The sequence below is a fragment of the Narcine bancroftii genome, chromosome 1 (genome assembly GCF_036971445.1).
Source record: "Narcine bancroftii isolate sNarBan1 chromosome 1, sNarBan1.hap1, whole genome shotgun sequence".
Classification (NCBI taxonomy): Eukaryota; Metazoa; Chordata; class Chondrichthyes; order Torpediniformes; family Narcinidae; genus Narcine; species Narcine bancroftii.
The window spans coordinates 193,903,061-193,930,126 of record NC_091469.1 but is presented as its reverse complement, the minus strand read 5'-3'; the positions used below and the strand labels follow the sequence as shown (position 1 = coordinate 193,930,126).

The 27,066-nt window shown below is 45.7% G+C and overlaps 1 protein-coding gene and 1 long non-coding RNA gene across 6 annotated transcripts in view; one reads left to right on the top strand and one right to left on the bottom strand.

Moving 5' to 3' along the window:
• Nucleotides 1–27,066, top strand: part of LOC138736713 (transforming growth factor beta receptor type 3-like) — a 130,666-nt gene that overhangs the window by 8,446 nt on the left and 95,154 nt on the right. The window lies entirely within an intron of this gene.
• Nucleotides 10,093–27,006, bottom strand: LOC138736864 (uncharacterized). The gene is made up of 3 exons (XR_011340633.1): nucleotides 23,170–27,006; nucleotides 15,056–15,202; nucleotides 10,093–11,422 (listed from the first exon to the last, which is right to left on the bottom strand). It is a non-coding gene; the product is annotated as an uncharacterized lncRNA (long non-coding RNA).

Genomic DNA, 27,066 nt, shown 5'->3' with positions numbered 1-27,066 from the left:
GCGGCCACAAGTGGTAATGTTGTTAAGGTATGGCAAGGTGGCATTCAACTTAAATTTAATCTACCAATCGGTCCATCTGTCTCTGGAAGATTGAGACCCCATTCTCAAATGGGACCCTCTGGAACTGATAAAGTCTCCTGTTAGCCTCAAAAGTGGTGTAGGGATAGTCCTCGGAATGGATTTGCAACTTTAGGGTCGATGGCCGAATAGACCTTGGACTGCACAATTTCATTCACCACATCTGAAATGCGAGGAAAGGGGTATGCGTCCAGGAGTGTGAAGCGATTAATAGTTTGGCTATAGCCATTTAGTAGCCTGGACTTTTCTTCCCCTTTTACGACAACCACCTGTGCTCTCCATGGGCTGGTACTGTGCTCTATAATGTTATCATCAAGCAGTCATTGTGTCTCAGCCTTAATGAATGCCTGGTCCTCTGTGCACCTGCTTTTTGTAGCAATTGATCTGCAATCGGCACTCAGATTGGGGAACAGAAGAGGTGGATATATATTCAGTGTGGAGAGACAGCAAATGGCATCAGAATTTTGAGACCTTCCATTCAGAACTATAATGGGAGGGAGAGGACCAGAATACTCCAGGGTCAAGTTTTTAAAGTGACACAAGAAGTCAAGACCCAGCAAAACTGGAGCACATAAATTCTTAAGTACATACAGTTTGAACTTACAGAATTTCTCCTCCTGTAAAGATAAATGATCCATACAATGTTCTTGAATATTTACATACTGCGTATGGGACACTAAATAATAATGATAATTAGCGGGATACACTTCGAGATTGAGATTTTGGGCGGTCTCTGTGTCTATGAAACTCGGTCGAGCCAGAGTCAATTAAGCATTTCAGTTTATGCCTGTTAACCCACACCTTTGTCATGGAATTGTTCAGTTGGTGTGGTATCTCCTGGTCCAACACCATCACTGCAAGACTCCGGAGACGCTGTCATTTCCCTCGCTGGAGTCACTCCCCTGGTTCGGATCCTCGTGCAGGCAAGATGGCTGCCATCCTCCTCCTCCTCCTTCCACTGTTGTAGATGGCATGGAATTTGAACGCTGGCAAGATGGCTGAGACCACATGGCACTGCAAGATGGCTGCGCTCCCTCGTTGGATGAAGCTGGCGCTAGTTTTGAAACACAGCAGGATGGCCACCAGGTTTTCTCGTGTCGCTGCTCTCGCCACGAGGCCCTGCAGGAAGGCCATGGTATACAACATTGACACTGGGAGGCTGGGTGTTTGGGTTTTGAGCTCTTCTCAGTCAGCCAGTCAGGGGTCGCACATGCGTTAAACCTCAGCACTTCCCTTAGCTCTGCAGACTTTCACCCAGTGCCCCTTCTTACCACAACTGGAGCAGATGGAGACTTTAGCTGGACATTGAGTTCTTGGGTGCTGTTGCCGACTGCAGGAGAAGCGTCCCTTAACACCTGAGGCAGCCGTCATCAGAGCCGATGCAGCGTGTGGCATCGCTCCGGGACCCAGGCCTTCATGAAGGGTGCTGCTGCCTTCCAAATTATTAGCCCTCATTTGGGCCATCTCCAGTGAATTGGCCAGTAGTACGTTGTCAGACAACGCCACGTTGCCTTGCTCCAGCATCTGCTGCTGAATGTATTTGGACCGCACTCCAGTGACCAGAGCTTCCCGAATCTGCTCATCCTCCCATTTTCGGGCCGTGCCATCCTCATACCTGCAGTTCCTTGTGAATGCTCGTAGGATGAGGACGTAGTGCTCAATGGACTCACCAGACTGTTGCTTCCATTGCGAGAGTTGATGCCTCACTAGGATGAAGCTTTGGGGCCTCGTGTAGTGGGCCTTCAGCTTCTCAACAGCTGCTGCATAAGTCGTACAGTCCCTGATGATTGGGAATCATTTAGGTCTGATGTGCGAGAGGAGCGCCGACCTCTTGAGCTCATCTGTTGAGTAGACCTCTTGCGTGGCCGACAGGTACATTTGGAAGCACTTCAGCCAGGACACGAACCCTTCCGGGGACAGAGCTTCCATCCTGTTATTTATTGAATAAAATTGTAGTGTGACAGAGAGCACTCAAGACCAGAGTACAACATGCTTTTATTCAATAAGAATGGCACACAAGGTCTGTGGACTGAACTGGGGTTTTTGGAAGGGGTCCAAGGTTTATACCTGGATATGTGGGGGGAGGAGCCAGTCCTTAGAGTATCGCACCAGTAGTGAATTCCCAGTTCACAACACCAATTTAGTCTCCCTAGTTCCTGCCTCATCCCTTAGCAATGAGCCATTTCCCAATTAAACACTTTACCCTTTTGTCCGCTTTTATTGTTGTTCATAGCTAAGCTAAAGCTCAAGGAGTTGCGGTCACTATCACTGAAATGCTTCTCCACTGAGAGGTCTGTCACCTGACCAGGTTCATTGCACAGTACGAGATCCATAATGTAAAATATGAAAGTCTGATACCTTGATGAAGGGCTCAAGCCTGAAACATCAGTTATGTATCTTTATCTTTGCTATATAAACAACACTGTTTGACCTGTAGAGTTTATCCAGCATTGTGTTTTTATGAGATCCATAATGGCCTCTCCTCTAGTCGGCTGGTCCACAGACTGTGTCAGGAAAATTCTGCACCATCTATCCCTTTTGTAGTAAGGAGTTGCCAGTCAGGATTTGGGAAATTGAAGTCTCCTATAACAACTCTTATTATTGCCCATTCCAAAATCTACCTACTAATCTGTTCCTCAGTGTCCCAAGAGCTATTTAGGACCCTTTAGACTACTTCCAATGCAGTGATTGCTCCCTTCCTATTTCTGACTTCCACCCATACCCGACTCAGTCGACATTCCCTCCACAGCACCCTGACTTTCTGCAGCTGCAATACTATCCCTAACCAGTAATGCTACTTACCCCTCTCTCTTTTGTCCCTCATTATATCCCTTTGAAAACCTCTAAACCAGTGGTTTTCAAACTGCCCCCCTAAACACTCACTCCACCTCAAGCAATCCCTATGTAATAAGGGCTTTGTGATTAGTAAGGGATTGTTTAAGATGGTATGTGAGTGGGAATAAAATGTTTGTAAACTTCTGTTTTACCCATGCCTAATTGACTCGTTATGTGCACGGTTTCATAACTCCAATGGAAATGGGCCAATGACAATTTTTCTTTAGCAAAATATTTCAGTAACAATTGGGTCTAGAGCAGTGATTCTCAACCTTTCCTTCCCACTCACATACCATCTTAAGCAATCCCTTATTAATCACAGAGCCCTTATGGGATTGCTTAAGGTGGAATGTGAGTTTAGGGGGCAGTTTGAAAACCACTGACTTAAACCCTGGTACTTGCATCAGTTAATCTTGTCACATCAGCCAAGTCTCCGTAACAGCATCTTAATTCCACGTACTGATCCTTGCTTTAAGTTCATCCCACTTATTTCTAATACTCCTTGCATTGAAATAGACATATTTCAAACCCTTCATCTGACTACATTTATGCTTCCTCCCATGTCCTTCCTCACAAACCCAAAAGACATTGCATTATCCTTTCTATATTCTGCCCTCACATTCTTGTTTCCATTACCCTGCCAAACTAGTTTAAACTTTCCTCAACAATTCAAGCAAACCTGCCCAGCAGGATATTGGTCCCTCTTCAGTCCAGGTGCAGCCTGTCCTTTCTGTACAGATCATACCTTCCCCAGAAGTGATCCACAAATTTGAACTTCTGCCCCCTGCACCAGCTGTTCAGCCATGCATTCATCTCCCACAATTTCCTGTCCTTACCCCCACTGATGTGTGGCAGAGGTAGCCATCCCAAGATTACCAGTTTTGAGGTGCTGCTTTGTACAGGTCATACCTTCCCTAGAAATTATTCCAATGATCCACAAATTTGAACTCCTTCCCCACCCCCCACCCCACCTGCACCAGCCCTTCAGCCATGCAGTCATCTCCCACAACTTACTATTCTTACCAGAGATGGTGTGTGGCGCAGGTAGCAATCCCAACATGACCAGCTTTGAGGTCCTTCTTTTCAGCTTCCTTCCCAACTCCCAATATTCGCTCTTCAGGACCTCATCCTTATACCATGTTATTGATACTAACGTGGAGCACGACATTTGGCTGCTTAACCTCGCTATTGAGAATGTTCTATGTTCTCTGTTTTTTCATGGCAACTCTATTCTCTATAATTGTGCTCTTACCGTACTTTCTTGTGTGGAAGTACGAATGTTAGAGTTGACCTCTTAGACTGTTCGTGGAAGAGCCCATCTCAGTGCAGCAAGTATAATGTAACAAGTAAATGAAGAATGTAATTTACATTAAGATTCATTAATTAGATAAGATACTGGTGGCACATAATTTTCCTCTGAAGGGCTTTTAGATCAATACAGTTTTCTTATATCAGAAAGTATGGCATGATTTATTGGAATTCAGTTTCATAACTTGATAGAATCTGACTTCACACTTAAATTTCAATATTCTTTAAATAACCTTTCTTATTCCCATTGTGCTTGTGATTATGAGAACAATTTCAAAGGGTTCAGGAAACATGTTATTAGTAAACTATCTTTTATTTATGCGCTGGGGAATTTGCAACGGGGAACACACTCATACATACAAAGGAATAACACACAAATTCATGCGCATTGGACGCTGGATAATAACTTATAATTACAAATTCTGATTGTGATGCAGAGTTAAACGAATGATACCTGCCACCCCCTGAATAACAAGAATGGTACATCAATGAGCAAAGGAACACAAATTAACTACTATCTACAATGAGTGAAATGTCTCCTCTGTGTGTTTGCCACTATAGTCTTCTTCCTTTACTGGCACACACCTTTCAATTGGTCCTCCAGCATCTCCCACGGCTCGCAGTCTGGAGTAGAGCTCAGTGAACCAGCCCATGTGCTAGGTTTTTTAATCATGCAGCTGGCAAAGGGCCAGCTCAGATAGGGCTGTGTGTCCTTGGGGCCTAGCCCAGGTAGGCCTGTGTGACTTTAGATGAGGACTAATTGGAAGGTGTCTTTACCTGTGGGTAGATCTGACCTTGATTGACATGGGGGAATGGCTTGTGACTTGCCTTCTACCCGGGTGGTCAGATAACTCTCCAGGTACAAGCACATGGAAAATCCTTTGTTCTGACCAGTTTCCTGACTGACCTGTTGGATAATCTTCTGAATAACAAGGCTCTGATTGCATTATGTGTCTAACTTGGGAATAAACTGTATCTCTACCTATGTTGTCCCAGAAAAATTTTGATACTGGTTTTTAACCAACAATGTGGAAAATCTTTGATCAAATGGTTATATGGTTATGGTTATACGTCTTGTACACAAAATCCAGGACAAGTTGAATCTGCAATCATCACATTTTCACTCTGTTGTCAATCTTCAGAAAATAGACAAATTGTCCTTGACACTGATGTTGGACATGTGTTTTCGCTAGCAACTTGTGTCTGATGTTAGCTTGGGCTTTGCCTGGAGAATAGATCTTGCTTTAGCAAATGTAGACAGCTTTATTAAACATGGTGAAATCATTAACATCCCATTATCGCAGTAATGTCATTTTTGACATGAATGAAGATGATTGACCATCTTCCCTTTGTAAAATATAACTCAATTTAGTGGAGTGTTTTGTTTTTGATCTCCATTGACTTTAGTTTTATCAATCCTCTCTTTGTTATTCCCCTTGGTCAGAAAATGTCATAATTTCAAGGGCCTTCACTAGGTTTGGACTATGGGAGATCCAGTTTCACTTGCTGCACTCAAACTAAGCATCATTGAGTAAATATTGAGTGTGTTGCAACGCACAAATTACCGCGACGAACCAGCCCCGCTTGTTCCGTGTGATTGATGGGTCTGTCACGGCAGAGATGGTGACACTCTTCCATCTCTTCCACTCCACAACGGAAGTTGGCATGCGCACTCCGAGCATTCTGCTGAAAACCAAGCGCACGAAGTTTAAATAAACATTCCTGCTGCAACTTCAGAGCTCACAGTCTGTGTTTCCAGTCTGTTCACTCACTCGCATTCTGCACGCTACATTTGATGACCCCAATGAGTCTCCACATTCTGTAGACTCTTGCTACATGTATCCTGCAGCGGTTGGCGCCGTAGCGCTCAAGCTACCCACATTCGGGACCAACTGGCCCTGCACCTGGTTCGACCAGGCGAAGACCCAGTTCTAGCTCAAGCAAATCTCCTCGGACTCCACCAGGTACTTCTATGTTGTCAATTCCCTTGACCAAGAGACCACTGGCCTTGTGGACGACCTCATCCATATTCCATTGGAGGAGGGGAAATAACTGGCCTTAAAATAAAACCTCTGGTCTCTTGTGCCACAAAAGGGCAGCCAGGCTCTTGCACCTTGATGTTTTATGGGACCGCATGCTGTCCGCTTTAATGGATGAGTTGCTCGCACTGGTGGAAGGACATAAGTCATGCCTTATTTTTGAACAGGCCTTCCTGGAGCAAATGTCCAAGGACATTCACCTCCTGCCTACTGACGCCGATTTCAGCGACCCTAGGAAGGCAGCTGCTAGGGCCGACGTTCTATACTGCACGAAATGTGAAAATCCAGAGGCCCTGCACTGAATAATCAAACCACCACAGCAACCGCCCTGCAAACCAAGCCCCCCAGTAGATAAGCGCCCTTCCCACCAGCCTCAAAGTTCCATGGAGCCTCTCCTGTGCTTCTACCACCAATGCTGGGGGTTGGAGCATGAAAATGCTGTCAACCATGCTCATTTCAGGGAAACGAGCGGGCCAGCCGCCGTTAGTGGCTGTGACGGCTGGCCAGCTGAACAGCATGCTCCATGTGTGGGACAACATCTCAGGCCGTAGGTTCCTGGTCAACACGGGAGCTGAGATAAGTATCATACCTCCCACTTTGCATGAGATTCTCATGAGACCGCGCGGCCCCTCCCTTTGTGCAGCCAACAACTCCGCCATCTCGACTTTCGGCCACAAACACATTCCTCTGCAGTTTGATGACACAACTTTCCACTGGCATTTTACCCTGGCTGCAGTCGACAAGCCCCTGCAGGGAGCGGACATTCTTTGGGCGCATTCCTTCCTCATCATGCTGCAGAGCAGATGGCTGGTACACGCAGAGACATTTCAAACCATCCCCCTCAGAATGTCAAATGAACAGGCCACTCACTTTGTCGTGGTGCAGACAGCTACAAACCGCTACTCATGCCTCCTTGCTGAGTTCTCAGCCATCCTGCAACCACAGTACTCAGCTACTCAGCCACCCCATGGGGTGCTGCACCACATTTTAACCAAAGATCCGCCCATTCACTTCCAGGCCCGTTGACTGGCACCCTACAAGCTCAAACTCGCAAGGGAGGAGTTCACACGCATGAAGGAGCTGGACATTATCTGCAGGTCAGATAGCCCATGGTCCTCACCTCTGCACATGGTACCAAAGACCAATGGCAAATGGAGACCCTGTGGTAACTATGGGAGATTAAATGTTGCCACCATCCCCGACCGCTACCTGGTCCCACACATACAAGACTTCACTGCCAACCTCGACATTTTCTCCAAGGTTGCCCTCATTAGGGGCCACCACCAAATACCAGTTCACCCCGACAACATACAAAAGACGGCCATTATCACCCCTTTCAGCCTTTTTGAATTTCTATGGTTGCCCTTTGTCCTTAAAAATGCTGATCAAATGTTCCAGCAACTAATGGACGCCATAGGGCTTGATATACCTGACCTCTTCATCTATTGTCGTCCATCTCCGCCAATTCTTTTCCCATCTGTGCCAGCTTGGCCTCACTATCAATCCAGCCAAATGTGAATTCAGCAGCCAACAGATTAAATTCTTGGGCCACGGCATAACCAAAGATGCCACAATGCCCCTCCCAGACAAAGTAGACCCCATTTGCTGATTCCCACAGCCTACAACACTGAAAGGTCTACAGGAATTTGTAGGAATGGTCCATTTCTACAACAGGTTCATTCCCCAGGCTGCTGCTATTATACAACCCCTCTTCAACCTCATCTCTGCCTCCATGAAAGCACTCCATTGAACCACCAACACTACGGTAGCTTTCCAGAAGACAAAGAACATCCTCGCCAGCTCAACCATGCTCATGTACCCGCAGATGGAGGCCCCAACCGCCCTTACAGTTGACACATCCTCAACAGTGATAGGAGCAGTGCTCCAGCAGTTCATGGAAGCCACTTGCCTTTTTTATTCTCCATTTGTGCCTGCCAGAGCTCAAATATAGTGCTTTTGACCGAGAAATCCTGGTTCTGTACCTAGCCATACACCATTTCCACTATTTCCTCAAGGGCCGAGACTTCATGGTCTTCATTGACCACAAACCACTGACTTTCACTTTCACCAATGTCTCAGACCCCTGGTCGGCTCGTCAGCAGAGACACCTATCGTACATCTCCGAATTCAGCACCAATGAATGCCATCTTTCTGCAAGGGTAACTTTTTTGTGGGATGCCCTCTCCAGGCCAGCCATCTTCCCCTTGTCGCAGGGTGTGGACAACTATGAGTTGATCCGTGCACAGGAGTCAGACCCAGACACAGTCTGTTACCTCACAGCCCTGACTGGTCTCCAACTGGAAGACATGCTACTCAATGATGGCAAGACCACTATCCTCTGCGTCATCTCCACTGACATTCCTCACCCGGTGGTCCCAGCAAAATGACACAACGAGGTGTTCCATCTAATACATAATTTGTCTCACCCCTCCATTCGTACCACAGTCCATATGGTCTTAACCAGATTCGCCTGGCAAAGCCTATGCAAATGTGTCACAGAGTGGGCACAGCCATACCCCAACTGCCAACTGGCAAAAATCCAGACCCACACCTGCCCACCAGAGCAGGACTTTAAGCCCACCATACGCTGTTTCCAACATGTCCAGTGGACATTATCGGGCCCCTTCCCATCTCTAGAGGACAGAGGTACCTCCTCACCATGGTCAACAGGCACACCAGGTGGCCCGAGGCAGTTCCCCTCCTTGACATAGCTGCGACACACGCCAGGGCATTCCTCTCCTTCTAGATCACCCGTTTTGCTGTTCCCTCACACATCACCACAGACTGGGGGGCCCAATTCACGACATTTGTTTGGTCTGACCTGGCTAAACTCTTGGGCACTGACTTGCACCACACCACCACATATCACTTCCAATACAATGGTTTGGTTGAGAGGTTCCATCATCACCTCAAGGCTTCCCTCATGGCATGCCTAGATGGCCCCAAATGGGTAGATAAACTTTCCTCGATCCTCCTTGGCATCAGTATAGTCCCCAAAGAGGACCTGCAGGCCTCCACCGTGGAACTGCTCTACGGCAACACCCTCACAGTGCCAGGTCAGTTCCTACCCCCCTCCACACAGCAGCCCCAGGACCCTGCCAGGGATCTGCAGTATCTCCACCAGAAACTGGGTACTCTGGCTCCATCAGCCCCGACCAGACATTGTAAATCCCCCAATCATGTGACCTCAGATTTAATGACTTGTGCTTTTGTGCTTGTGTGTAGAGGTGGCCACAGGGCACCACTCCAGTGGCCCTACGAGGGACCCTACAAGATGCTCTACCACACCACCTCCACTTTCACTTTGCAGGTCAGCGACAGAGAGATATTCATGGTGGACTGCCTGAAAATGGCCCATTTGGACCAGACACAGCCAGTCCCTGTGCAGAGGCAGGTCTCCTACATGCCAAGTCACTACTGGTGCCAGTTGTGGAGGGGGGGGTGGGTGTTGTTTGGCAACACACAAATCTGCTGCGACGAACCAGCAACGGTTGTTCTGCGCAGTTGGTGGGGCAGTTGCAGCAGAGATGGTGACGCTCTTCCATCTTTTCCACTCCATGACAGAAGTTGGCATGCGCCCTTACATCAGCGTGACGCAAATGGCAGAGCGTATTCGTGGCCACTCCGCTGAAAAGCAAGTGCGTGAAGTTTAAATAAATATTCCTGCTATGACTTCAGAGGTCACAGTGTGTGCCTTCAGACTGTTCATTCGCTCGCATCTAGCACACAAGTTAATTGTTTAGAGTGCATGAAAATAATGTTTTTGTTGATGGGGCCTGCAATCCTAAATCTCCTCCCTGACTGCAAGAGTGGTGTCAACATTCAACTGTTGATTAAAAGAGAGGAAGGGATAAATGACTAATTACATGTCATTTCTTTTAAATTGAGTGCTTGCAAATTCTTGGAGTGACACAGGTTAATAAATGATGGTCAATTAAGATTTTTAAGTGAAAGTCATGTTTAGTTAATTTGATGAGAGCAGTCTGATGTAGACTTCCTGGATTTTGACAAGGTTGTGCATGTAAGGTTTGTCAAAAAAGCAAAACCCCATGGGATCCCAGGAAGAATGGAAAAATTTCAATACAAAATTAACTCAATGACTGAACTCAAAGATTAATATTGTTGGCTATTTCAGTGACTGGAAAGCTAGTACTAGTGTGGTTCCACAGGACCTGTGCATTTTGTAATGTATGTTGATTCTATGCTTGGTGCAGACTGCATGATAAAGTTTACAAATGATAAAGAGTTGGTCTATGGTTGATAGTGAGGAGAAAAATAGGAATGGTCTGTTCATATGGAAAAGTGGCAAATGGAATTCCAGTTAACTGGGAGATGATTTCAGGGAGCTGCAAGAATGCAGGGGAATACACAGCAAAGGGACATTATTGAAAAAGAGAGAGCAGAATTGGTAAAGTGGTTAAAGGGCATAAGGAATGTTTTGATTTATTAGCAGAGAAGAGAGTTTGTACTGGAACTAATTATATTGAGTACTGTGTTTAGACAATATGATTACATTGGAAGGGAAAGGGAAGTTTGAGGATGATGCCAGTACCTGAAACTTGTAGGAATGAGGAAAAATTATAAAAGTTGCCTTTGTCTTTGGAACAAAGGTAGCTGAGGGGAGTTGTCATTAAGCTGTATTAAAAATTTTGAGGGAATTTCTGATGGATTAAATAGAAGGGAGTTTTTTTTCCTTTACTTAAGACATAGATTTCAAAGAGATAATTGAAGGATTACCAGGGAGGTGAAGAAAAATCTTTTCACCTAGCTTGTTAGATAGGTAAAGAACCCTGATAATGTTTAAAAAAAATCATTGGATATGTACTTGGGGCTGTAGTGTTACACATCAAGTTTAAAAGGTTAGCTTAGCAGAATAGTTTCTTCGACAATTGCCGTGGGTACATTGGGTGTAGAGGTTTCCTGTGACCATCATTTTACATGAATCTATGACACAAGTGCAGTGTTCCACATTGACAGATAGATGCCAGAGTTGTAATTATACTGGAACATCTTGTCTAAAGGCAATACTGGTCAGGAGCAATTCTTCAGCATTATAGTCGGGATTTTCTCTGGTCTGTCATTTCTAGAACTCTTATCCATTTTGTTTTGTGGTATGGAGTGCTTCACATTGGTTGCAGTCTGGCTTCTGTGATGGTGGAGATCTGGAAAGGAAGTTTAGCTGTACATTCTATTTGGTAATTCTGACCAAAGGCATAGATGTAATAGACAGCAGAGGTTTGATTTGCCTATTGTGAAGTTGCTTTTGCTGTTTATGTGTATTGTAGCAAACGTTGCTTAGCACCACATTTTTAGATGAGCCTTGTGCTGCTTTCCAGTATGTGCTATATGCTTAATTTAACCATGGTTGATTCCCTGCTTGATTGTTAAAGGATTATAGAGCACAAAAACAGGCTCCCCCCCCCCCCCCCAACTTTGCTTGCTGCTTAGAGTAGCTATAAATGCTTGTGCTTAACTCACCATGTTCCCATCAATTTTCCCAGATTCTACCACTCACTTAGACATTATGGGCAGTTTACAGGGATCAATTAACAATCCAACTTGAATGGTTAGGCCAAATTTGCAGCATTGTCTGCAATTCTGGTCACCACACTGTAGGAAAGATGTGAAGGCATTTGGGTGATGGAGAAGAGGTTTACTAGAATGCTGTCTGGATTGGAGTATATTAGACATACAAGAAGAGTTTGGACAAACTTGTATTGTTTTTCTGGAGTATTGGAAGCAGAGAAGTATCCTGCTAAGAATGTATAAGTGAAAGTCCTCAAAAGAGTAGACCAGGATGGAACTTTTTACACCTAATGTGATAGGTATCAGGATCATGCTGCCATGGGAAATTTTAGAAGCAGATACCACAGCAATGTCTAGGAGGCATTTCAACAGATACTTGAACAGTCAAGATTGAAAAGTTACAGTTCATTATTAAGGCATATGGGATTGACTTAGATTGGCTTCATGCTTGGCACAGACATGGTGGGCTGAAGGGTCTGTTCCTATACTGTACTATGTGTGGGGTGTGGGAGAAAATTGAAGACTGGAGGAAACCCATGCAATCACAGAAAGAACATTAAAAACTCCTTGAGCATCAAATGTCAGGATGGAATCTTGGTGCCCCCCTACCCTAGGAGTGCCATTATGCCCTTTCTTCTATTGGCAGAGTGAGGAACTTGGAAGGACCTGGGACCTTAATTTGTGTTGGAATCCTTGTGCAGAAGATGAATTTCAATGGTTCATGGATGCCTAGTTTTAAGCTGACTTGTTTATTTTGAGTTCAACAATCAATGAAAAATTTTAACGAAAAGCTGCAAGGAATCTGAACTAAAAAGAAAATAGCTAGGCAATATCTGTGGAATGAGAAACAGAGTTTTAGTTTCTAGATTGTTTGGGAGGAAAAAAGAGAAAACAAAGGAAATAACTTTGGGGAGACTAGAGACTACAGATGCTGGGATCTGAGGCAAAAAAAAAAACAATCTGCTGTAGCAAGTCAGCAGGTTGAGCAGCGTTAGTGGGGCTGGGAAGGGAATTCTCAATGTTTCAAAACCCTTCCTGAAAACTGATCCCAACTCAATGTTAGGAGCAGATTGTAGACTTTAGGAAGGGAAAACGGGGGGTGTATGATCCAGTGAAAATTGGGGTATCAGAAGTGGAGAGGATGAACAAATTTAAATTTTTGGGAGTTACTATCTTGGAGGACCTTTCATGGACCCAACATGCTAATGTCATCATGAAGAAAGCCCATCAGCACCTCTACTTCCTTATGAGTTTGGGGAGGTTCATTATGATATCGAAAACCTTAGCAAACTTCTACAGATGTGAAGTGGAAAGTGTGCTGACTGGCTGCATCACAAAATGGTATAAGGGTATCAATATCTGAGTGGAAAGCCCTGCAAAAGGTGGTGGACACAGCCTAGTTCATCACAGCCAAAACTCAAGTCAAGTGTATGGTCAAGTGTATAATCTGACAAAACAGTGTTCTCCTGTCCTTGGTGCAAAACACGCAGACACACAACCGGACATGACTCGCATATAAACAAACAGTACATATGCAGGACAAGAATTGACATATAGAAATAAATAAATAGCATATGAGGAACTTTTTTTGGCTCTTAGACTGTACTCGGAGTACAGAAGGATGAGGGGGGACCTCATAGAGACATTTCGAATGCTGAAAGGCTTGGGCAGAATAGATGTGGCAAGGATGTTTTCCATTGTAGAGGAGTCCAAGTCAAGAAGGCACAACTTCAGGATAAAAGGTCGTCAATTTAAATCAGATGCAGAAACATTTCTTTAGTTTGAGGTCGTGAGACTGTGGAACTTGTTGCCACAGGTGGCTGTGGAAGTGAGGTCTTTGAGTTTATTTCAGCCAGAGAGTGCCAGATAATTTGTTTATAGTCAATGCATCAAGGGTTACAGGGAGTATGCTGGGAAATGGGGCTGAGTGGGAGGATGGATCAGCTCATGATTAGAATGGTGGAGCATCCTCAGCGGGCCCACTCCTGGTCCTATAATCTTGAGATCTTGTGACCTAGTTTGCTTTGCCAGTGGCCTGTATGCCGGGGTTAGCAGGATGGATATATGATCCAAGCTTTGTATATGGCATTCATCAACCTCACCAAAACCTTTGACTCGGTATCAAGGGAACTTCTATGGGATGTGACATCCACCTATGGATTTCCTGAGAAGTACATTCGAATCCTGAGTCTCCTCCACGATGGCAAGTTTGCCACAGTCATGGTCAGGAACAGCAGCAGTGAGCCTTTTCAAGTCAAATATGGAGTAAAACAGGGATGTGTGATTGCCCCAACTTTGATATGGATGTTGTTTGACCTGCTGGGTGTTTACAGCATTTTCTGAGTTTAGTACAATGGTAGAGTATATTCTATAAAGACAGTGTTATTTCCATGAGAATTAGGCAGATGCATATAAATGGGGTTTTCAACTGTACACAGTTATGGCAGTTTTCAGGATATGACACAGCTGGTATTGGGTTATTATTTGTGAAAATAAAAAAAATACTGCAGTTGCAGTAATCTAAAATAAAAAATGGTGAATTTTTTTCTGAACATGTCTGGCTGCTTCTGTGGGAAGAGAAACCTGCGTGATGCGCTGTGGTGCAGCAAACAAACAAAAAACATGAGGAGACTGTACTACAGGCATTAATCAGCTCAAACTTTGTACACACCAGTCTTAATATCTTTGCTGCCTTCACATGTGCCAGACTGTCCTTTGCTGGCTCCACATGTCCGACTGACCCGGGGAGGGGCCAGCTTGACTCTATATACAGGCCGGTGATTGACAGATGGCCAGGTTGGGCCAGCCTCCCAGGTTGCCTACCTACATGTACAGTGGTTGCCTCCTGCAGTAGGCTGCTTGGAGTGTGGCCAGTGTTGTGGTTGTATCGCCACATTCACCCCTTTCTTAAAATGAGACTGAGGAGGGGGGTGGGGGGTTGGGGTTGGGTGTCCTTTGGCACCAGGTAGTGTTTACAAGTACAGGCAGTTCAGAGGTCATCTGTGCTCCTGGTCAATTGTTGGCAGGGATGGGGCCTCAGGGTCGAATGGGTCCAGGGTGGCTGGTGGTGTGGGCAGGATGGTGTCTGGCAGCAAGGGGCTGTAGATGTAGGGCTAGACTATGAGGAGTGGGGCCCTCTGGAGAGGCAGAGGGAGGGGGTCAGCTTCTGGGGAATCCTGGGTGGGCCAGGGACGCCTGGGTGGGAAAGTTGGGCCCCTGTTGGTGCCAGATCCCTGATTGAGACAGTATCCTCACATCCATTGGTGTACCTGACATAGGCGTAGTTTGGGTTTGAATGGAGAAGGAGCACCTGCTCGACCAGGCAGTCGGACTTGTGGGTCTGCACGTGTTTGCAGAGGAGTACTGGTCCCGGAGACATTAGCCATGTTGGCAGGGAGATGTCAATTGCTGATTTCCTAGGAAAGAAGAAAAGATGTTCATGGGGGGGGGGGGGTCTGATCGGTAGCCATGCACAAGAGCGACTGTATGGTGTGGAGTGCCTCAGTGGGGGGGGGGGCTCTTGCCAGTAGTCAACGGACCAGCCTTTCGACCTCAGGGCCAGGAGGACTGCCTTCTAAATTACCCCATTTTCATGTTCCACCTGTCCGTTGCCCCTTGGGTTGTAGCTAGTTGCGATGCCTCACACTGTCTGTTAGTGGTACAGCTCCTCACTCATGAATCTGGTCCCCCAGTCACTGTGGATGAAGGCCAGGTTTCCGAACATGGTGAAGATCTACGTCAGCGCCTTGATAATGGAGGCAGTGAAGGTGTCGGGGCAAGGAATGGCGAAGGGAAAATGGGAGTATTTGTCTATGACTGAGAGGAAATAGATGTTCTTATTTGTGGAAGGCAATGGTCCCTCAAAGGGCCGAGTGGCCTTGACTACATGGACCTGCGGCAGGCGGAAGAAGCATGGTTTGCACTCTGCAGGCCTCGGTCATGGACCGGACTTCTGGACGATGAAGGGGAGGTTCTGGGACTTAATGAAATGGTACAGGCGTGTGACTCCTAGGTGATAGAGGGTGTAGTGCTATGCCTGCGGTTGTTCAGACTTCGTATCAGAGGAGTAATTGAACTTCCCCAGCCTATAATAGATGTTGTAGTTGAAGGTGGCTAACTCAGCTCTCCAATGCAAGATATTGTTGTTTTTGATCTTGCCTCTGTGGGTGGTGCTGAACATGAATGCCACTGTGCGCTGGTCAGCGAGAAGGTGAACCTTCTACCTGTCAGGTAGTGGCACCAGTGGCAGGCTGTTTCTACAATTGCCTGGGCCTCCTTTTCAATGGTGGAGTGTCCGAGATCTGAACCGTGGAGGGTCCTGGAGTAAAAGGCTACGGGTCTGCCCCCTTGATTGAGGGTGGCAGTGAGGGCGACATCAGAGGCATCGCACCACCTAGAATGAAGGGTCCTCATCCACGACCTGCATCGTGGCATTGGCGATGTCCTGTCTGATGTGGGTGAAGGCCACTTGTGCCTCGGGGTTGGAGGAGGGGAAAGGTGGTGGCTTGGGCCAGTGGGCGGACCTTGTCCAAGAAGCGGGGACTTACTGGGAGTAGTAAGCAAAGAGCCCTAGGCACCTGTGGAGGGCCTTGAGCATATGGGGGAGGGGCAGTTCTATTAGGGGACGCATGCGTTCAAGGTCGGGATCGATGACACCATGTTCCATGATGTACCCTGTCGGGTAGAGCCAGCTGTTGGCAGCTATGGGCTTACAGTCTGGTGTCAGGTATTTGAAGAGGGATGGAGGGGGCACCAGTAGGGTGGAGAGCCCGCAGATTGGACTGGGGGCGGTCACTGGGCTTTGTTCTGTGGATGATGAGTGGGGGAGTGGGCCACTGAAGGCAAGGCTGAGGCTGTGGAGGTGGCACTGGAAGTCTAGCCCCAGGATGACAGGGGCACAGAGCTTGAGCATGACCAGGAGCCTGAACCCTTGATATGTTTCCCCCCCACCCCCCCCCCCCCCACACTGTCAAGTCCACTGAACAGCACCTAAGTGCCATGATGGAGTGGTCCTGGGCCGTGAAGGCAATAGAGAAATTTGCTGGGTATACCTTTAACTTCAGAGTACAGTTCACATTCGGGTGCACAATGCTCTCAGTACTACCGCTATCAAACAGGCATTTTGTTACTTTCCCATTGACAATTATGTCCATCATCAGTGCCCAAATCCATGGGAAATTCCCTCCATTAGTGTGATGGATGCTAGGACCACCTCGGAGTCCGTCGCAGCTCCCTGACAGTGGCCAATGGGTGTGGGGTAGAGCATGGGGTGTGGCGGGTGCACGGTTCTGCACACATGCATGTTGATCATGTTGTCCGGTCAGTGAATCAAGCGAGTTGGGGTGATCAGGGGCTGGCTGGCCCTTGATGGCGGCGCCCAGGGTACGCACATGGTATCGGTGCAATCGGGCAACCCGACTGGAAGGGAAAACGGACATGGCATAATTGGTGCAGGCGGATGTGACGTCTTCAGTGAGGGCGAAAGTAGGACGATGAAAGATGGCGGCACCCATGGTGAGCACACTGCGGCAGTGTGGGTGGACGGCCAGGTCGGAAGTTGCATCACCAGTGCAGATGGAATTGGCGGTCAGAGTAATGGCGCTGTCCAGCATTCGTTTGTGGTGGTGTCCAGGGGGGCTCCCAGTTTGGTCGTTGAGGGCTGCAGGGCTCCCAGTAGGTATGGAGAGACACACCTTAGCCAAGTGGCCTTTCTTGCCACATTGGGAGCAATGTGAGTTCCTCGCCAGGCAGCTTTTTTGGAAGTGCCTGTCTGACCCACACCGAGACCTGCATTACTTTCAGTGGTGGACTGCGTCGGCGGCGGCGATCGTCTTTTCCAATTGGGGCTCCTTAGCGTCTGCTGTCGCCGGCATCAACCAGGCTGGAGGTTGGGGGAGTTGAGCATCGAAGGCCTCTACGTGGTGAGCGGGAGCTTTTAGGGACTACCTCCATGATTCCGGTAAGGGAAGCATTATTCTCTTATAGTTTCTGTCGAGTCACTCTCGACTGCAAGCCTCCCACGCAGGCATCTCGGATGAGTCGCTCCACCTCCCCTTCAGTCACCCCAGCTTCAATATCGCATGGGTGTGCTAGCTCCCCCAGTGTCCCCAGATAAGTGTTGGCTGTTGAGCAGGTACCGGGCATAGAGCATGTTCGTCGGGGGGAGGTATATGCCCTCCAGGACAGCCATTGCTGGCTTGAAGTCCGTGCAGTCTCAGATAGCCAGGAAAGCATAGGGACCTAGTTTGGTGTGAAATACCATGAATCTCTTCTGGTGCATGTCGATGACCTCAGCCTGTGTCTGGATGATCGCCTCAATCACATGCTTCCAGATCTCAAAGTATGCTGGGGTGTTCGGATGTTGAGGGTCGATTTACAACCTCTCGATGGTGAGGAACTTTTCCATGGTCCTTTAAATTTTGAGCTGATTAAATTGTGATGTGCTGTGGTACAGCAAGCAAACACAAAACATGAGGAGATTGTAATACAGGCTTTAATCAGCTCAAACTCTGTACACTCTGTATACACCAGTCTTAATATTATTACTGGCTCCATGTGTACCTGACTGTCCTTTGCTGACTCCACGTGTCTGACTGACCCCGGGAGGGGCCGGCCTGAATCTATATACAGGCCGGTGATTGACAGCTGGCCTGGTGGGGCCAGCCTCCCAGGTTGCCTACCTACATGTACAGTGGTTGCCTCCTGCAGTAGGCTGGTAGGAGTGTGACCAGTGTTGTGGTGGATCACCACAACTTGAAATGTTAATTCTGTTTCTTTTCCCAAAAATGCAGTCTGACCTCCTGAGTATTTCCAGAATTAAAAAAAAAAACTTTTGATGGTGGACAATGTAGTCATGCACCCAGGGTACTTTCTGCATCCTTCTTTGTTCTGCATTTCTTTCCACTCTTGTTCAATATGAAGGAGCACTAATTCCATCAGTTAAAGGAGAATGGTCAGTGGCAATCAGAAGGATGGGTCTTTATTACTTATAACATTTCATTTTTATGTATCTGGAGTTGATGCTTAGGGCGTCCATGGGCTTGCTCTTCCCAGCTGCACACAGTTATTGGAGCTTTTTTGGTTGTGTGACAAATTGGTTTGAGAGATTTTGAAGTTGGTATCTGGGATAATGCGTCTAGGTGTGCCTTTGTTAATTGACCATTTTGTAGGATAATTTAGCCTAGCATCTGGGATCCTGCTTGTAGATTAAGGAGGGGATCTTTCCAAGATTAATTGAATGGGGAACATACTTTATGTATCAGAATTTGATCAATTTGGCTTTCAACTGATCTATTATATTTTATTCAACTGAATAGCTTGGTTATAAATATTTAACCATTTTATCTGAAATAAATACAGAAAGAATGAAAGAAAATCCGATTTCCCAGTTTCAATGATGAGATATGAATTAGTGTTCTGTAGACTGCTGGATCTTTATTTGCATAGTGACTAATATTAGGAAATGACCAACTCCATCAAGAGACTTTGGCAACCTGTCCCTGATCTTCAATGAAATTTCTTTTGGTAAATTCCCACAATCAACTTCCTGGGGATCACTATTGACCATTGATTTAAGTAGACTGGCCACAAAAATATTAGAATCTTGAGAAGGTCGGTGAATGAACATGCTCTAGTGTCTTTCCTATAATAAACCTAGAGAGTAATGGAATACTCTTTTCTTCCCTGGATGATTGCACCATATCCCAAGAAGTTCATTATCATTCCAGACAAAGCAGCCTGTTTGATAACTTTCACTTTCACAGTATAGTGAGGGTATGTACCGTCTAGAAAGTGAAAGGCAGTTTCTTGCCAAGACCTAAATGTCCAAGCATCTTCCCCATTACAATCTAAAAGGAGAAGTTCAGCAGGCCCTATCACCTCCTGCAAATTCTTCATATTATTGTAACTTAGAAAGATACTGTTTTTCTTTCATTTTTACTGGGTCTTAAGTACTGGAGCTCTATACAAAACAGCACTGTGTGAATTCCTTTACCAGACAGATTGTAGTGTCTTACGGATACAGTGGCTAACCATCACCTTTTAAATTAGGCTTAACAAATGCACACCATCCTTTAGCAATAAAGGTTGCATCCCATAAATAAATGGTTAAAGAACACACTACAATCATACTACATAACTTATCATTTATTACTTGTGCATTGTTGTGACATAGTAGGAGGTCATTGGGCCCATTGAGTCTATGCTAGCTTTCTGTACTTTATTCCTGTAGCCAACGCACAAGGTTATTTTGTTTTTAAAATTAGTGATAATTTATGATTCTACAGTTCATGAGAATTGTGTTTCATTCCCTGCAGCCATCAAGTCTGTATTGCTTCCCCTAAACCTTCTGCAAAAATACATCACTTTAACTTTGCTCATTTTGGTAGTCTATCTATAGCCTTGCTCGTCTGTCCTGCTCCAGTCCCTTCCTATAATTTTCACTATTTGCCATATTTCTAAGTGAGGGATCATTGCCAAATTAAAAATTTTACCCTATATACAAATGTCTTGGATTTTAAAATGCTTTAATGCAGCTGTATTTTTTTTACTGACCCTGAAGAACCTGTCTATCATCCTCTAGTTTGAAAAACAAACATTTGCCACACTCATCATTTTCTATTCTTGAGTTTTTAATTCTAACTAGCACTTATCCTCCTATTCCAAAAATCACAATAAAAAATAATTTTGCTAAGTGTCAATAGGACAATCAATGCTTCAGTTGTTTTTTAGGGAAACTTGCCCTTATTCAGCAGTTGTGATATCACAGCCAACTAGCACATGTAAAAGACCAATGAAGATAAGAATCTTTCAGTTCAGGCAGTTGGGAGACATTTTGGTGCAGCTTGTTGCCAGCCAGTCTCGCCTTGTTTTTTTTTAGTTTTATATTTACAAATCATATTGTGGTTCACACCCTGGTGTCTTGTTTAATGCCACAGACAGTACTGCCCATTTATCCAATAGCTGTTTAATACTTGACCTGAATCACTTTGTTTAAGACATGGAGTTGCTATTATCCTTTGTTTATTTGTACTTATTTGTTTTAATCAGATTTGAAAGAATTTTTTTTGTATTCATGCCTTTTATCAGTAAAATTAAATAATGGAAGTAGATATTGGCAAGCATTACACCCATTTCTTGAGCATAAAACAACACAATGCAAGTCCATTTAGTAGGGAGGCAACATACACTCAAACTGAGCAGGCATTTGAAATTCACTGCAAAATATATGGGATCCATGTATTTTGTGTCCTCTCCTTTGCCGTTAAGACTTGCACAAAATAAGATTGCCTTTTATTTACTTTTGCAGAATTGTTCACAGCTGCTTTTAAGGAGCTTACCATATCCTTAACCACACTATTATTATCCAATTATAATTATAAAAGCTCAAGAAACATTTAAAAAATCAATTTTCAGCTAATTCTAGATTCACCACCCTCTGGGAAAAGCCATTCCTCCTCATCTCCATCCTAAATTCACTACCCCGAATCTTGAGGCTATGTCTCTTAGTTTAAGTTTCCCCCACCAATGGAAACAATTTGCCTATCTCTATCTTATCTATGCCTTTCATCATTTTATACATTTCCATAAGATCCTCTCTCTTCTAAATTCCAGTGAGTGCAGTCCCAGATGACTCAATCTCTCCTCATAGGCTAACCCCTCAAGTCTGAATCAACCTGGTGAACCTTCTCTGCACCACCTCCAAATCCAGTTCCTCAAATAAGGAGACTAAAATGACTCACAGTACTCCAGATGTGGCCCCACCAGTACCTTGTACAGTTGCATCATAACTTCCCTGCTCCTAAGTTCAATCCCTCTAGCAATGAAGGCCAACATTCCCAACCTTTTGTAATTCACTCACAAGCACTCTCAAGTCCTTTTGCATGGCACCATGCTTGCAATCACTTGCCATTTAAACAATAATCTGATCTTCCATTTTTCCTTCCAAAGTGGATAACCTCACACTTACTAACATTGTACTCCAACTGCCAGATCTTTTCCCATTTATTTAACCTATCTATATCTTTCTGTAGACTCTCTGTATCTTCTGCACAATTTGTGCTTCCACTCAATTTAATGCCATCAGCAAACTTAGATAACCTATACTATGCCCCTCTTCCAGATTCTTTATGTATATTGTAAACAGTTGTGGGCCCAGCACTGCCCCCTGCAGCACCCTGCTTACCACCGATTGCCAACCAGAAAAACACTCCTTTATCCCAACTCTCTCCTTTCTATTGGTTAACCAATCCTCTATCCATGCTAATACATCACCCCCAACACTATGCATCTTTATTTTGTGTATCAGTCTTTTATGTAGCACCTTGTCAAACACCTTCTGGAAATCTAAGTTAACAACATCCACATGCTCCCTTCTATCTACCTTGTTTGTGAGTAATCCCATCTATCAAATTTGTTTAAATACTTTTGTGAAATTCCAAAAATGTTCTTTTTGAGATTGTAACTGATCAAGCTTTATTTATACAGCTTTTGAAGTAAGTGTTTTGACTAGCTGCAATAAAACTATTTTGAAATATTTTCTAATTGTAGGAATTAAAAAATGATGGATTCTGAAAATATAATGATTAGAATTACATTGTATTGCTCACCCTATTTAATTATAAATTTAAATGATCTTATCTGTAGAATAGTACCTTTTATATTGAGTGTTAATTACCCAGATTTATTTTTCTGAAAAATATAGTCAGTTACTGACATTTTTAGTATTGCAATCTGCCTGCAGATTAAATTTTCTTTTCTGGTTGAACATAATCTACTCCAGGAAGTCTCCTGTAACAGTAAATATTTGGTGAAATTTTTCTCATTCCATTAAACTCTCTGGAAAATAACCCTCTAATCATGGAAGGTTATTTTTATTCTGAGGAAATGTTCTTGGACTACATCTTTAATGTGGAAATATGAAAGTACCCCTCTTGTGCTATATTGCATGAATAGTTGTGAGATTAGAAACTTAGGGTAATGAAAATATTTTTGAGATTGCATATTCCTCATAGAGCTAGATATGATGTAGATCTTTTAATGTTGGGCATTGTCTTCCTTTATAGGTAGGAAGTTATTTTATCAAGGGAAATGTAAGTGTGGTTGGTTATTGCATTTACATTTACTGGAGATTAGTTTTGAAGCAAAAAGAAGCCAAAATTGGCCTGTTGTCATGACATAAATAATCTAAATAAATAAATGTTCTATTTCCTTCAACCACAATTACCAGAAGTAAATTATCCATCTCAATGATCATATGGAATCTTCCTAAATGCAAAACCACTGCTACGCTTGAAATTGGCAGAATAACATGAAAACAATTTTCAAAGATTTTTCATCAATATTATAAGTATAAAAATATCAACTTGTAGCAGGCTGCACTTACCCGCAAGCGAGCTGGGTCTTGGAGGTGAAGGCTCACACTGGGCTGATGTCACAACGGTCCAGGTGGTGAGGAATGGGGACCGCAAAGGAACATGGGAGTGGTGCTGTTAAGCTCTTGAAGAGTTACAATAAAGTCAGTTGGTTGATGCCACTCACTCACAGCTTCAGTGTTGGTTTTTTTCTTTCATTCACTTCGCACACACACCGACCACAGTGGTGCCCCTGGTGATCAAAATGGCACTTTGGACCCATGATGAAAGACATGAGTGCTCAGAACACAATCTTGCTGAAGCTGCCAATCTTTAGGATCTCATAGCAGCTAGTCTGGTTCAAACAGGCTGAGACCCAGTTTCAGGTCAGGCAGATCACTGCAGACTCCACAATTTATTTCTACATGGTCAGTTTGCTCGACCAGGAGACTGCCGGATGAATCATCGACTTCTTGCATCAGCCATCAGCCACTGACAGGTAGAAGGTCCTTATCTGCACCTTCGGCCTTTCCTGCCATGATAGAGTGGCACGACTGCTCCACATGGATGGCCTGGGTGACTGCATGCCTTCCGCCTTTATGAACGATATGGTGGAGTTAATGGACAGCCATGGACCCTGCTTACAGTTCGAGCAGATATTTCTCAAACGGATGCTGGAAGACATCCGCCTACTCCTTGCGGACAATGTCTTCAGCGACTCACGCATGTGAGCAGCCCATGTGGATGTTTTGAGGCATGCCAAGCAATATGGCGGGGCCTCTGTTGACCTAGATGCTGCGTCACATCCAGTGACTTGTTTCTCTCCCACTTCATCAAGGAGGCTGGCAACAGCCACAGCAGGTGGAGACTCAAATTCGGAGCTGTGGTGTTTCTATAATCAGAAATGGGGTTCTGGAGCCCACTGCTGCTGTCCACCTTGCTCCCATTTGGAAAATGTCAGGCCCAGCCTTTGCTAATCGCTATGACGGTCGGCCACTGAGACAGCCTCCTTTATCTATGGGACTGGCACTCAGGGCAGTGCTTTCTTGTGGACACAGTGGCAGAGGTCAGTGTCTTTCCCCCCCCACAAACTGAGACAACTGCACTGGGAAATTGGAACTGTCCCTCACAGCTGCCAACAATAGCAGCATTCGCACATATGGGCGCAGACCGTCCCACTTGAGTTCGGCTCCTGCTCTTTTACCCATACCTTCTCTTTGGCTGATGTGTCTCAGCCCCTACTGGGCACAGACTTCCTTTGAGCCCACTGCCTTCTGGTGGACTTTGGTCAATTACAGGACCTTCCAGACCTTCACCCTTTAAGAAGCCAAGTTCCTGACCCCCCCACCTTGACTTGGTAACCTTATCAGGCAACAAGTTTACCAGAATTCTGGCAGGTTTCCCAGCTATTATAACGCCACAGTTCTCCACCTCGGTCTAGAAACATGGTGTCCAGCACCACATCCCCACTCCAGGACCACCGGTATACGCTCAGGCATGCAGACTTCTGACAATCTGTGGCTTGCCATGGAAGAATTAGGAAGATGGAGGAGATGGGAATCGTTCAGTGCTTGGATAGCCCATGGACCTCTCCACTACACATGGTGCCGAAGTCTTCTGGGGGATGAAGACCTTGTGGGGACTACCGCCGGCTCAACAACGCCACGACAGCCAACTGGTACCTGATTTACCCATATCCAGGACTTCATGGCCAATCTACACAGAGAGACGATCTTCTCAAAAATTGACCTGGTCTGGAAATACCACCAGATCACCATCCACCCCAGCAATGTCCCCAAGACGGCCCTCTTCATTCCATTCAGCCTTTTTGAGCATGCCATTTGGCTTCAAAAATGCAGTGCAGACTTTCCAGAGACTCATGGACTCGGTGGACCGTAGCTTGGATTTTGTTTTTATCTACCTAGACGTTCACGACAGGAGCACCTAACACACCTAACACACCTGCAGATGCTCTGCCAATGCTTGTGTGACTATGGTGTAGCCATCAACCCAGCGAAATGTCAGTTCGGCCTGACAGCCATCAATTTCCTTGGGCACCACATCGATTGACATGGGGTGGTCCCTCTTCCATCAAAGGTTGAGGGCATTCATAAATTCGTCAAGCCATCTACGTTGCAGGAGTTCGTTGGGATGGTTAACTTCTACCATCAGTTCCTGGCATCATCTGCCAGGATCATGCGACCTCTTTTTAAAGCCACCCTCACAGTCAATGCATCCAACACGGCCATTGGTGGTGTCCTAGAGCAGCTGATTGATAGATATTGGAGACAGTTCTCTTTCTTCAGCAGACATCTGCGGCCCCCAGAGCATTAGTATGGTGTGTTTGACAGGGAGTCGCTAGCTCTCTACCTTGCTGTATATTATTTCCACTATTTTCTCAAAGGACAGGATTTCATGGTCTTCACTGATCAAAAGCTCTTTACTTTTGCCTTCGCCAAGGTGTCAGACCCGTGGTCGGCAAGGCAGCAGCGTCACCTCTCTTTTATCTCAGAGAACATGACAGCTATTAAGCACATTTCCGGCAAGAACAACCTCATGGCTGACACTCTGACCCATATATCTGTCCTGTCTGTCTTTCCTGTCGGTGCACTCTGTCCCCCAGAATCGACAATACAGCTCTTGCAGTGGCCCAGCGGCATGATGGCAAGATACCAGCCTACCGCACTGCAGCTTCAGGACTACAGCTGGAAGACGTGCATTTCTAGCCATCCAAAGACACACTGCTCTGTGATGTATCCACCAACCGACCTAGGGTCATTGTTCCCACTGTGTGGAGTGTCGCGTCTTCGACGCGCTACATGAGTTGGCCCATCCATCTATCTGGGCAAAAACTCAACTGGTCGCAGATAGTTATGGCATGGCTGCATAAACAGGTTGGCCATTGGGCCAGAACTTTCCTGCATTGTCAGACATCCAAGGTGCAAAAGAACGTGAAAGACCCTCTTCGGTTCTTCATCCCGACACAGACTTTTTGACCACATCCACGTGAACATTGTCAGACCGCTGCTGGTTTCCAGAGGCGTGATGTAAGATGGCCGGAAGCTGTCCTGTTCTCAGACACTTCCACTACATCCTGCGGCAGGGCCCTCATTGCCAATTGGATAGCCTATTTTGGCTTTCCTTCCAATATCATGTCAGATGGAGGGCACAGTTCACGTCCAGCCTATGGGCAGTGCTGGCACAGTTCCTAGGGACTGAGTTACAACACTCCACGGCCTACCACCCACAGTCTAATGGGCTGGTAGAAAGGTTCCATTGGCATTTGAAGATGACCTTCATGGCGTGGCTCTGAGGCCAAGATTGGGTGGACAAGCTCCCTTTAGTGCTCCTTGGCATCTGTACAGTGCTGAAGGAGGATTTGGCCATGTCCTCTGCTGCATCAGCCCCACTGACAGTCCCGGGAGAGATTGTGCCATTGGCTCACGGCCTGGGGGAAACACCTACAGTGCTGCTACTTCACGAGAAGGTGGGCGCCCTGGTCCCCATCCCAACCTCAGGCCATAATCCAGCTCCATCCTCTGTCTTGAAGGATCTTGAAGACTGCAAGTACATCTTCATGAGGAGAGGCACGTACCAGGTGTCCCTTCATCACCCATGAGGATCCATACAATGTGTTATATGACACAACGGAATTATGTGCCTTTTGGACATTGGGGGTAGGCAGGAAACATTCATGGGCGACAGCTTCAAAACAGCATACCTTAATCTCGACCAACTGGTAACTGTTCCAGCCCCACTGCAGAGAGGTCAGCCTCCCAAACATATGAACTGTTTACGAACTGTAGACTCGGTACCTCTGCACACCAGTTCTTGGTGGGGGGGGGGGTGAGGGGGAGAGGAGGATCATGTAGCGGGCTGCACTGATCCGCAAGCAAACTGGGTCATGGAGGTGCAGGCTCGCACTGGGC